Genomic DNA, 12,607 nt, shown 5'->3' with positions numbered 1-12,607 from the left:
GAGGGGTTTTCCTCCATTGCTTCTCTGTTGACGGCTTTGACTCAAAAGAAAGCTAAGTTTGAGTGTTCGGAGGCTTGTGAGAAAAGTTTCCAAGAGTTGAAGGATAAACTTACTTCCCTTCCGGTGATGACCTTACTAGAGGGTACAAATGGTTTTGTTGTATATTGTGACGCCTCTAGAGTTGGGTTGGGATGTGTCTTCATGCAAAATGGTAGAGTGATTTCTTATGCTTCAAGGCAACTCAAGTACATAAGAAGAATTATCCGACCCATGATCTTGAATTAGCGACGGTAGTATTTGCCTTGAAAATATGGAGACATTACTTGTATGGAGTCCAAGTGGATGTTTTCACCGATCACAAGAGTCTTCAATATGTGTTTAGTCAAAAAGACTTGAATATCCGGCAAAGAAGATGGTTAGAACATTTGAAGGATTATGACATGAGTGTCCTTTACCACCTTGGCAAAGCTAATGTTGTAGTGGGTGCACCTAGTAGATTATCCATGGGTAGTGTGGCTCATATAGAAGATGAAAAGAAAGAGTTGGTCCGTGATATGCATAGGTTGGCTCGGCTAGATGTTCAGCTAATGGATTCAACCAAGAGTGGAGTCATGGTTCATAATGGGCCTAAATCATCCTTTGTGATGGAAGTGATGGCTAAGCAAAGCCTTGATCCTATATTGGCTGAATTGAAAGAGTCGGTACTAAAGAAGTCTGTGGAGGCTTTCTCCTAAGGGGAGATGGGGTACTTAGGAACCAAGGTCGATTATGTGTTCCGAATGTTGATGGGTTGAGGGAGCAAATCTTAGAGTAGACTCATAGTTGTTGGTATTTTATTCATCCGAGAGCCACCAAGATGTACGGTGATCTACGAGAAGTCTATTGGTGGAATGGTATGAAGAGAGATAATGCGGGATTTGTAGCCAAATGTCCTAATTGTCAACAAGTTAAGGTTGAGAACCAAAGGCTGGGAGACTTGTCGCAAAATATTCCTATTCCCACTTGGAAGTGAGAAGATGTGAACATGGACTTTATTGTGGTTTGCCTCGCACTCGAAGGCAAAATGATTCTATTTAGGTCATTATTGATAGGATGACAAAATCAGTCCACTTTATTTCCATCAAAGCTTCTTATTCGACTGAAGACTATGCTAAATTGTACATAAGAGAGATAGTGAAGTTACATGGAGTTCCTTTGTTTATTATTTCAGATTGACTCAATTTACTTCACACTTTTAGAAGTCATTCCAAAAAGGGCTTGGTAATAAAGTTAAGCTTAGCACGACTTTTCACCCTCAAACGTATGGTTAAGTGGATCGCACCATTCAAACTTTAGAGGATGTGTTGAGGGCGTGTGTTATAGATTTCAAGGGTAATTGGGATGACCACTTGCTATTAATAGAGTTTTCCTACTATAATAGTTACCACTCAAGTATCGGTATGGCTCCTTTTGAAGCCTTGTATCGTTGGAGATGTAGGTCTTTGGTTGGTTTTGTTTGAGGTAGGTGATATTGCTCTTATTGGTCCCGAATTGATTTATGAAGCTATTGAGAAAGTTCGGGTCATTAGAGAGAGGTTGAGAACGGCCCAAAGTCGGCAAAAGTCTTATGCCGATGTGAGAAGAAGGGACCTAGAATTTGAAGTTAATGATTGGGTATATTATAAAATCTCACCCATGAAGGGTGTGATGAGGTTTGACAAGAAAGGAAAACTTAGTCCTCAGTATGTGGGCCCATATCAAATTTTGAAGCGTATTGGGAAAGTTGCCTACGAGTTGGATTTGCCAAATGAGTTGGCCCGGTTCACACGATATTTCATGTTTCTATGCTTAAAAAGTGTATTGGAGATCTGGTGTCCATTGTTCCCCTAGAAGGGTTGGGAGTTGACGAAAGCCTTTCATATGAAGAAGTTCCGGTAGAAATCCTAGACCGACAGGTAAAGAGATTGAGGAATAATGAAATAGCTTCTGTTAAGGTATTATGGAGGAATCATCTAGTTGAGAGTGCTACTTGGGAGGCCGAGGTCTATATGAAGTCACGATATCCTCATCTTTTTCCTTCTACTCCTATTCAAGCTTGAGGTAATTTGTTCCTCTTGAGTTCTACTGTTTTGGAAGTCATGTGTGTTGTATGAGCTTTTCCATGATTTCCTTATGTTATGCATGTTCTTGATGAAATTCATGTTTAGTAAGAAAAATGAGTTTTCATGATTTATGTTCCTCATATTGTTGTGCATCTAGTATGAGTTGCCTATTTGACTTTATGAGATGAATTGATGAACATGATTTAGGATGTTTTTGAGAGAAATTGCATATTGGCTCCATGATGTTGTGTGAGCATGATTTTTGTTGGAGAAGGTAGTTCCTCCTACAAATATGGGAAATGTTGAATTTCATGCATATTGGGTTATTAGATGTAGTTTCTACCTTCCTTGTATTGCATTGATTATGTTTTAAATGGAGTGGAGGTTTCCTCCTTGAATTGTGCATTATTTTGATGTTTCATGCATAATGGACTGCTAGTTTTGAGTCTTCAATTCTATAAGGTGTCTAGATCATCATTCGAGGATAAGTGTTCCCGAATGGGGAGATAATGTAACATTCTGGAAACTAGTAGGCAAAACTAGGGCTTGACGTTATGGTTAGAGCCTTGAAATGTACCTCCCCGTACCTAAAAATATATGTTTTCGTGTTAGAACGCCAAGGTTCAAACCCCAAGGACTAACCATGGGTCCAAGAGGAATGCACCAAAAGCATGTTTGGGCAATAACACACGAGGGGTCACTCACGCCCCGTAGGTCCCCTCACGTTTTGTGGGTGAGGGGTGTCGACCTACACCTTGCCAGTACAGGTCGTGGGTCCAACCACAGTCCGTAGGTGAGGGGATCGTGGGTGATCTCTGGAAACTGTTTTTGGGAATTAGTTAGGGGGTACTCTCGGGTTTTCCTTTTTAATTAAATGTTAAGTGACGACATTTTACACTAAATTAAACTAACTATATAAGGCTTTAAGTCCCTAAACTAACTCATCTAAATCATAATTTCCAAATTCCCAAATTAAAATCCAATTTCCCCAAAATCTTTTCTCTAGAACTCTAAGGGAGAAGAAGAAGATCAAGCTAGGGTTTGAAGATGGAGGTTTTTTCACTCAAATTCATTGGATTTCTTCACCAAGGTATGGTAGTCCTTCATCTATGGATATTTTTCATCCATGGAGTCCCTCTAAAACCCTCAATTTCAAAGCTAGAAACCCCAAAAGTTATGGTTTGACTTCAATCTTGTGGATTCCTTTCACATTCATTTTTAATGATTGAATTGTGTTTTATTATGGATATATTGATGATTTTATATGGTTTTATGTTGAATTCCCCAAGAATCCATGAATTCCTCTATTTTCTCAATTTGGATCTCAAAGTGTGGGTATTGATTGATGCAAGTAGAATATTATAGAATTATGCATGTAGTAATTGAACTACTTGAATTATGTTATCATCTATGTCTAATGTAGTAATTCTAGATGTGTTGATTGAATATGATCTATGGTCCTTGAAGGGGAAATTATGAGATTTGTTTATATGTTTTAAGAACACTTTGAGAGTGAAATGTCCATGATTATGATGATGTTGTTGTGTTGATTGAAATGCCATTCTCATGAAAACACAATGAATATAATGTGAAAGGTTTTCTCACAATATGACGATTCTAAGGTTGAAAGGCTATTCTCACCTATTGAATCTATAAGCTATGTCGGATTAAGTGTCAAGGCGCTCTTCTATGAATATGGGCATGTTTGCCCGTATGGACCAACTGGCTCCACTACTAAGGTTTTAACGGACGTCCATGAAAAATTTTGACAATTTTTTTTTTGAAAATTCGAATCACAAAAAATTCATGGACTAACGAAAATCGACAAAAGCGAGGTTTACCTGCTTTGGGGCTTGTTTGAACTTGAAAATGGGCCCGTTTGTCCGGGGGGACCAACTGGCTCAATTACTAAAGTCTTAACGAACGTCCACGAAAAATTTAGGCAAAAAGAAATCTGGAATTCTGGATCACCAAAAGTCCATGGACTATAGTGTTAACATCCTTTGAGAGGGCGCAACGTCGCGGTGACTCACCAAAAAATAGTAATTCAATTTTTTTAAAATAAAAGATTTTTTAAAAGGGTAAAGGGGTAAAAGGAAAAAGGGAGTCGCCACCTAATTTTTGGAAAACTAGGAAACCAATTAACAAATTAACTTAAAATAAATGTCTACGAAACCAATTGATTCTAGGTAAGGGATTCAAGTTATTCCGAAGGGAAGGTGTTAGACATCTTTCGAAATCCACAAATGTAGTTCCCGACTGAGTTCATTCTTTCAAATTGAGGAGGAGATAAAATAATGTACAAGTATAATAAACATGCAATAAATATACACAAGCAATATGATAAAACAATAATATAGGAATCGGCCTAAATTTGCCTATCGTCAATAATATACAATAATTAATAAGAGTATAATTCGAACCTAATTCAAATAGCTTCAATGGGAAGCACCTCCGGGTACCTCTAAAGACACTTAGTAAAAGTGTTAGTAATAAATTAACATGAATAAAAATAAATGAATCAAAGAATAACTTAAAAATAAAAACCCGTCTTATTAACATGGAATGCCTTGGAAATCGCCGGTAATTTCTTCATCGGCCAATTTTAACATTTAAAAACTACAAACATAAACTAAATTTCCGTCTTTTAAAATGGGAAGGTCTCCAAAACCGACGGTAATTTCTTCATCGGCCAAGTTTTTCACAAATGTTTTAACTTTGTTTTAAGACTTAAGTTTTGAGTTTAGTAAGAAGTAAAGTTGAAGTTCTTGTCTTCAAAGAAGTATATGGGGACTATGTATTCCCAAAGAGATTTAAAAATGTGTTTATATTTAAATAAGAACAAAAACTGAGATTTCCAAAGAGCCTTCGGGCTAGTTTTCAGAAAAGAGTAATAGCTTTCTAAATGAAGTAAGAAGGGAAACTGAGATTTCCAAGATAGCCTTTGAGCTAAGTTTTTGAGCACTGATCTCAAATCACAGAAGAAGTATGTTTTTTAAAAAAATAAGAGCTAATATATTTTGGGAGTAGTATTGAGCACCGATATGGGGGAGAGTTCAGATAACTCACATCTCCCATAAACCATGTAGCCACCATGGGTAGAAAAGGGTCATACTTTTTAGATGATCCCTTTTCACATTACACTAGTGGATCCACTTAGTAGTTTAGGTCCTATACCTTTGGCCGGGTATAGGATGCGCTGGAAGCGTGAGGTAGATCAATGTATCATCACTATAGCTCTTATGTGATGGTTGTCGGTTAGAGAAACTCCCACAAAAGTTATTGTATTCTTATATATACAGTTATTTGTATTTTTACATACATTTCAGGGTTATGTTGTATCCTTGCATACACACAAAGTTGACAACATGTTTTTAAACAATTTGTTTCTTTATATTGCACTTATTTTAAATTGTTTTATATTAAAATGAGTTCAGTCAGGTTGAGTTGAGTTGAGTCAGGTAAGTTCTTCAGTTTCTTTCAGATTGTCCTCAAGCCTATATTGTTTTAGCATTCCAACTCGCATACTCATACATTCAATGTACTGATGCCAGTTGGCCTGCATCGTCTTATGATGCAGACACAGGTAACTAGGATCGGCATTTCAGCGCACCGTTGATCCAATGAGCAGTTCAGAGTCAGTCGGTGAGCCTCCTTGCATTTCGGAGGACTCTTTTATTCACTTTTTAGTTTAGTTCATTAGGATGTTGTGGGGTTTGTTCCAACATCCATCTTAGTTGTTTTTGAGGTTTCATAAACAGTTAGTAGTCCAATAGTCTTTGCATTATCATTCTTATGTTAAAGACTTGGGTTGCCACTTTTGGCCAAGTTGAATGTTTAATCTTTAAAACGTTCTTAGTTATTTTATTATTCAGTTCAGTTAAGTTCATTGATCATTATATAAATGAATATTGTCTTCCGCTAAGTTAAGTAAGCCAGGCCTAGGGTTCGCTTGGGGCCAGTAATGGTCTTCGAGTGCCAACCACGCCCAGGGTATACGCTCGGGGCGTGACAAATTCTAAGATATTTCCTATGGTATCTGGAAGCATACCTAACCCATCCTGAGCTAGGAGTTATGGTCGTTTGAAGTTGACCCAAAACTCAAACTTAACATAACTTAACAAATTTCAAGATTTTTCATTCTTTCCTAAAATGACTATTTCCAATTCTAACTCTTTCTAATTCTTTCAATTTAGCGAGATGTTACAATAGCTCCCCCTTGAGAACATTTGTCCTAGAATGAGATTACTCTTACCAGGCTAAAGGGGTAACATCTAACATTCAGCTCAAACATCCAACAAGCAATGCAAATACAACATGCCAACTCATAAATTAAAGAGTACTAAGAAGAGAATTTGTACCTTGGTCTTGAACTTCTCTGGTTTCAAAGAGATGTAGATATATCTTCTTCATATCTTCCTCAGCTTCCCAAGTAGCTTCCCCAACAAATAAGTTGCTCCAAAGAACTTTGACTGATGCTACCTCTTTTGTCCTCAACTTGCAAACTTGGCGATCTAAATTCTGAACCGGAATCTCTTCATAAGATAAGCTATCCTTGATCCCAATATTTTCATTTGGTATGATCAATGAAGGATCACACATGCACTTCTTTAACATGGAGATGTGAAATATCGGATGAACCGGTGCTAACTCTTGTGGTAGCTCCAACTCATAAGCTACATTGCCAACCCCTTTTGATATTCTGTAAGGGTCAATATACCGGGGACTAAGCTTCCCCTTCTTACCAAATCTCCTAACACCCTTCATGGATGAAACTTTCAAGTAGACCCAATCATCTACTTCAAACTCCAACTCCTTTCTCCTAACATCAGTGTAGTATTTCTGACGACTCTGTACTGTTTTCAACCTCTCCTGAATCACTTTCACCTTTTTCATAACTTGATGAACTAAATCTGATCCTATCAACCCAGCTTCACCAACTTCAAACCATCCAATAGGAGATCTGCATCTTCTCCCATAAAGAGCTTCATAAGGAGCCATTTGGATGCTAGAGTGGTAACTATTATTGTAAGAAAAATCACTAAGAGGTAGGTAATCATCCCAATTACCTTTGAAGTTAATCACACAAGCCCTCAACATATCCTCTAAGGTCTGAATAGTACACTCTGCTTACCCATCAGTCTGAGGATGAAAGGCAGTACTTAAGTTCCCTTTTGAACCCAAGCCTTTTTGGAATGACTTCCAAAACTGTGTAGTAAATTGCGCACCTTTGTCTGAAATAATGGAGACCAGAACCACATAAAGTCTAACTACTTCTTGAAGATACAACTTGGTATAGTCCTCTGCTGAATGGGTGGTCTTAATCGGTAAAAGGTGGGCTGATTTTGTCATTCTATCGACAATCACCCAAATAGAATCATGCTGCCTACGAGACCTTGGTAATCCTGTGATAAAGTCCATATTGATCATCTCCCACTTCCATTTCGGAAGTTCTATATTCTGAGCCATACCACCGGGCCTTTGGTGCTCTACTTTAACTTGTTGGCAATTCGGACACTTGGCCACAAACTCTGCAATGCTCTTCTTCATACTACTCCACCAATAAACCTCTCTCAAATCACGATACATCTTTGTGGAAAACGGATGAATGGAATATCTGGAGCTATGAACTTTCTCTATGATCCTCTCTTGGAGTTCATCCACCCTTGGTACACACAATCTACCTTGATACCTTAATATTCCATCTCCCCCTTGTTCAAAAGCCAATACTTTTTGCTTATGAACATTTTCCTTCAATTCAAGAAAAATAGGGTCTTGATGTTGTTTCTCTTTAACTTCTGACACTAATGATGATTCAGCCCCATTCATCACCACTACTTCTTTTTTTGTGGAATCCATTAGGCGAACTTCCAAGCGTGCAAGTCTATGCACATCCTTTACTAGTTCTTTCTTATCTTCCTTAAAATGGGCAGTACTACCCATAGACAACCTGCTCAAGGCATCAACAACAACATTAGCCTTACTTGGGTGGTAAAGAATACTCATGTCATAATACTTGAGTAATTCTAACCACCTCCTTTGTCTGAGATTAAACTCTTTTTGAGTGAACACATACTGAAAACTCTTGTGATCGGTGAACACATCCATATGAACACCATAAATATAATGGCGCCATATTTTCAAGGAAACTACTACGGCGGCCAACTCTAGATCATGGGTTGGGTAGTTCTTCTCATGAACTTTCAACTGTCTGGAGGCATAAGCTATAACCTTGCCATTCTGCATTAACACACAACCCAAACCAACTCTAGACGCATCACAATATACGACAAAACCTTGAGTACCTTCTGGTAAGGTCAACACTGGTGTTGTATTCAACCTCTTTTTCAATTCCAGAAAGCTTTTCTCACAAGCTTTAGACCATTGAAATTTCATTGTCTGTGTTTTTGGGATGTTTGTGAAACCTTTCCCATAAATTATTGGTTATCCAATGCCTGTGCTAGTGGAAAATACTTGGTGTAGCACTGGAGGTGCCGAAAAGTTGGCCGGACACTATTATTAGCCGCCCCACGCAAAAAAGAAATCTATATTGGATACCAAATAGTCATGTTTAATTAGTTATTGCCAATAAATACTGGTACATTGTTTTAGCAAAAGTTAAGTTTTATTAATGAAACCAACAGTAAATTGGTGCTGCCAAAAAATGCAGGAACTAATAAAGTCTACCAATGTTTCAACATCATTTACTAGCTCTAAATTGCACCAAAAGATAATCTGTCTTAGACTATCACCTTTTATCTTCAAAATATGATTCTCGATGTATTTGAAACTCCTTCTTACTACTATCTTCAAAATCAACTAATACACTTTCATTTGGTTTAGTGTTTATCTAGATCCTTTTTATTCTTTCTAAAGCGACATGTGTATCATTTGGATAAGTGTGAAATTAGAGATCTTTTAGTTAGTTTACCTTATTTATTATTTGATTTAAATGGACTTGAAGTATGGAATGGATGTAGAGGATTCATATAACTGACTATAACTAGCTTAGGATTAAGGCATAGTTGATTGATTGATCAATCACTTTCTTCTATCAATATCTTATCATTTTTTCCTACTAACAAAATAAAGAAGAGAAACTTTAATATATATTTGCTTCCCAGAATCACCCTGGGTCGTTATTCCCTTGCCGCTACCTATCACCTCTATGATGTTCAAGTTCTTTCTTTGAGAAATTATGAGGTTACATTTTACTTATGTACAATTGAACATTGAAGAAATATTCAGTAAATGGTTTCATTTTGTAAAACATTTTTTAAAACAATAGTCTTTTGGGTGCCTGTAATACAATATTCTCCCATTTAAGCAATTATCGTTGAACTAATATGTTAGATCCTCCAACTATTTTGGTTTTCCACGTGACAGATGATAGGATCAATAATATATGATCTTCCCACTTAGTATCCATGTTAGGTTCATGTTACTTTTCGTTTTATATCAATGTATGTGTGACCCCCCCCCCCCCAACCCAATGTTAGTAATCCATAAAATTAATGCCTTTAGCAGGGCACATTTGTAACTCGATCATAGAAAATAGTAAACTGCTGGATCCATTTCAGTTGAATGTGCCTTGGAATTTTTACGTGTCATCTATGTAGAAAAGAATGAAAATAACACTATATCAACTTGACATGCTTGTTTCTTCTTCCAAATTCCCATGTAATTTGTCTGCAGGTGAAAGCGGATCACTTTCCAACATCAGATGGAATAAGTTACCTTGAAACAAAGCATCTGCTACTTCTGAATTATTGTCAATCACTTGTCTATTATTTTTTCCGCTAGGCAAACATGACTCTCAATTGAAGGGCATCCAGTAGTTCGGAGTCTGGTGGAGATGAGATTGTTTTTGGAGAGGGTATGTTAAAGTTGTCTCTCCAGCTCCTCTTGAGTGTTTTTCTGCCCTTAATTGCAGTATCCTTACTGTCATGCTCTGTGCAGATTCACCCCATTGACAAAAAACTACAGTATCAAATTCAGAAGCTCACTAGAGATAGTGACACAGTTTCTGAGAAGTCGGTTATAAGTGAGAAGGGAATAGATACTCAGAAGGAGGACTTATTGAAGTATCGTCCAAAACCTAATATGCTTGTTCGTAAAACAAGTAACACTGCAGAGGTTGGGTTTTGGTACACGACAATGAAATGACTATTTTAGTTCTTTTCTCCTCCTGTTAAAAAGAGTTGGCACGATGTTTAGCAATTTTAAAAGTTGAAGTTATGATTTAACTCACTCGGTCTCCTATATGATTTCTTGAAGTGAAGAGATAGTTGAATGTTTTTTGTCTTGACCTACAGGATGGTGCTAATGTATATCGACCCCCCAATTTGCACCTGCTTCTATGGGAGAGGAGAAGATGTCGAAGTAGGAGAGAAATGAATTGAGAAGGGAAAAAGAGAGATTACGAAATGCTAAACAAAGCCCGTATATGATAGATTTGTTGAATGATCTTGAAGGAAGACTCGAAGAGGTAGTTCTCTATCTGACTATTTATACTAACTTACTTCCCTGAGCCATCCTATATTGACTATTGATCATGGTGAAAAATACAGGTAAGAGAAGTTGTTGGATCTGAAAGTAGAGAACTCAGAAACTACATGGCTAAAATGGAAAAACGTGCAAAAAGAGAAGAGGAGGTGTTTGATCGTGCCCCACTTACAAAATTGGAGAAAAAGAAAATGAAACATCTGAAGAAGTCAAGAAATGGGTAAGTTCAGTAGGAAGTAGGAACAGTGTGGTCGATCTTACTAACTATAAAAAGAGTCAATTTATGGTCAGTCTTTTGATCATTTCAGATATGAACTTAATCTATAGTTTGGAAGGTACTAGAAGATTAAGTGGAGCCCTGATTTTTTTTAAAAAATGGACTAACCGGAGGCTAATCTCCTTTCTTTGATTGTGCTAGGTTGCTTGGGACAATCAGAAAACTTTGAGAATGGTGGCACTGGAATCAAACAACAGAAGAAGCATAAGGTAATTGTTTAGGGAGATTGCATTACTCCTCAATTTGTTTTCTTCCAAAATATGAAGTGCGGTTCTGCTTTAGAATATTATATATGAAATCTTGCATTAGCTATGATATAGTAATTGTCCTAGACATAAATAAATCTTGTGCATTCCCGTTTAGGTGATAAGTGATCTAGTTAATGCATAAAATGTTGATATTCTGGTATGGACACTTATTATCTTGTTTGTTACTCAGCTCAATGATTTAATTGGAAGGAAATTGTTGGCTTATGAGTTATATGGTTATTTACAATGCTTCACAACCCTCTGCTTCTTCTGAGTATAGCGTGTATAATGAACACAATCTTAGTCACAATTAGAATGGAGCTTATTTGTAGTAGTGGTTTATCTTTTGATCTATATCCCTTTGTACATGGACATGAGTTTTATTTTGTGTGGGGAAACTTGCTGAAAATAACTGTTAATATATGTGGTATTGCAGAGAAGGAATGGATATGACTGCTGGTGTGAGTACATCAATATCCATCAATTTAGAGGCTTTAAGATTGGAATGGGTAAATGTTCCTTGGTCTCATGCAACATGTACAACTTTGTCATGATATAAATTTTTGGGGCTTTTATCGCTCTAAAATCTTGCATCGTATTCATTATTATTGTCAGCAGTGATGACTGAAGCCTAGATGGATAATTGAAAGCTATTTGTTGCAACGCTGAAGTGCTATGGTGGCTGTAGTTTGGTTCATAAGCATCTTATTTCTTGAAAAGTAAGGGTCATCTAATATGTAAAATGAAGCCTCTTATGGTGGTTGTATTATCATCTTCGCATATCAAAAGGAGATTGTACTTCTTACTAAACAATTCTTGTCTATAGGGTAATCCGCTCTTTCTGGACGGTCTGAGCATTTATTTTCAGGATGAGCACCAATTTTGGGCTTCAACTGTGGTGTAAGCTGTTAATGATGTGGAAAACTCAGTTCAGTGATAGATGTCATGAATTTCTTTCTTTCACAAAAGTGAGATTTAGCTCTATTACAATGAGATTCAATATCTAAGTCTGAATCATTTTCTTCCCGCGATTATTCTTAGTGGTAATTTGATGATATAGTGTTTTCTGTGCACATACAATTACAGGTAAAAGGTTTACTGAAAACATTATAAAAGAAAAAAAAACCCGATACCGCTTAAATTCAAGAACCAGTTTCCCACAGTAATTTGGTTGGTTTTTTAAAAATATGCTTGGGGATGCAGAAATACGAAAGCTAAAGCATGAGCGATTATCAATATGTCCAGATGGATGTTATTAGTGTTCTATATCTTTGGTCATAATCATGTTAGCATTCGAGGTTTCTAATGGCAATCTATAATCTATATTATTTCATAAAACATCTCAAACATGTAAACTAAACTTAGCAAGACGCATTGTTTAGTAGGAGGTATTCCCTTTTTTTATTGTGTTTTTAATCAATGCATATTTAATACATGTATTAGCTATGCACTTTAACAAGACGCATCGTTTGGTAGGAGGTATTTCCTTGTTTGAT

The 12,607-nt window shown here is 36.8% G+C and overlaps 1 pseudogene; it reads left to right on the top strand.

The window, feature by feature from the left end:
• Positions 1 to 587: 587 nt before the first annotated feature.
• LOC125827872 (uncharacterized) lies at positions 588 to 10,810 on the top strand (annotated as a pseudogene).
• The last annotated feature ends 1,797 nt before the right edge of the window (positions 10,811 to 12,607 follow it).

The sequence above is a fragment of the Solanum verrucosum genome, unplaced genomic scaffold (genome assembly GCF_900185275.1).
Source record: "Solanum verrucosum unplaced genomic scaffold, falcon-dt-bn FXZP01000064.1, whole genome shotgun sequence".
Classification (NCBI taxonomy): Eukaryota; Viridiplantae; Streptophyta; class Magnoliopsida; order Solanales; family Solanaceae; genus Solanum; species Solanum verrucosum.
The sequence above is the reverse complement of the archived record's forward strand: the minus strand, read 5'-3'. Positions and strand labels throughout refer to the sequence as shown.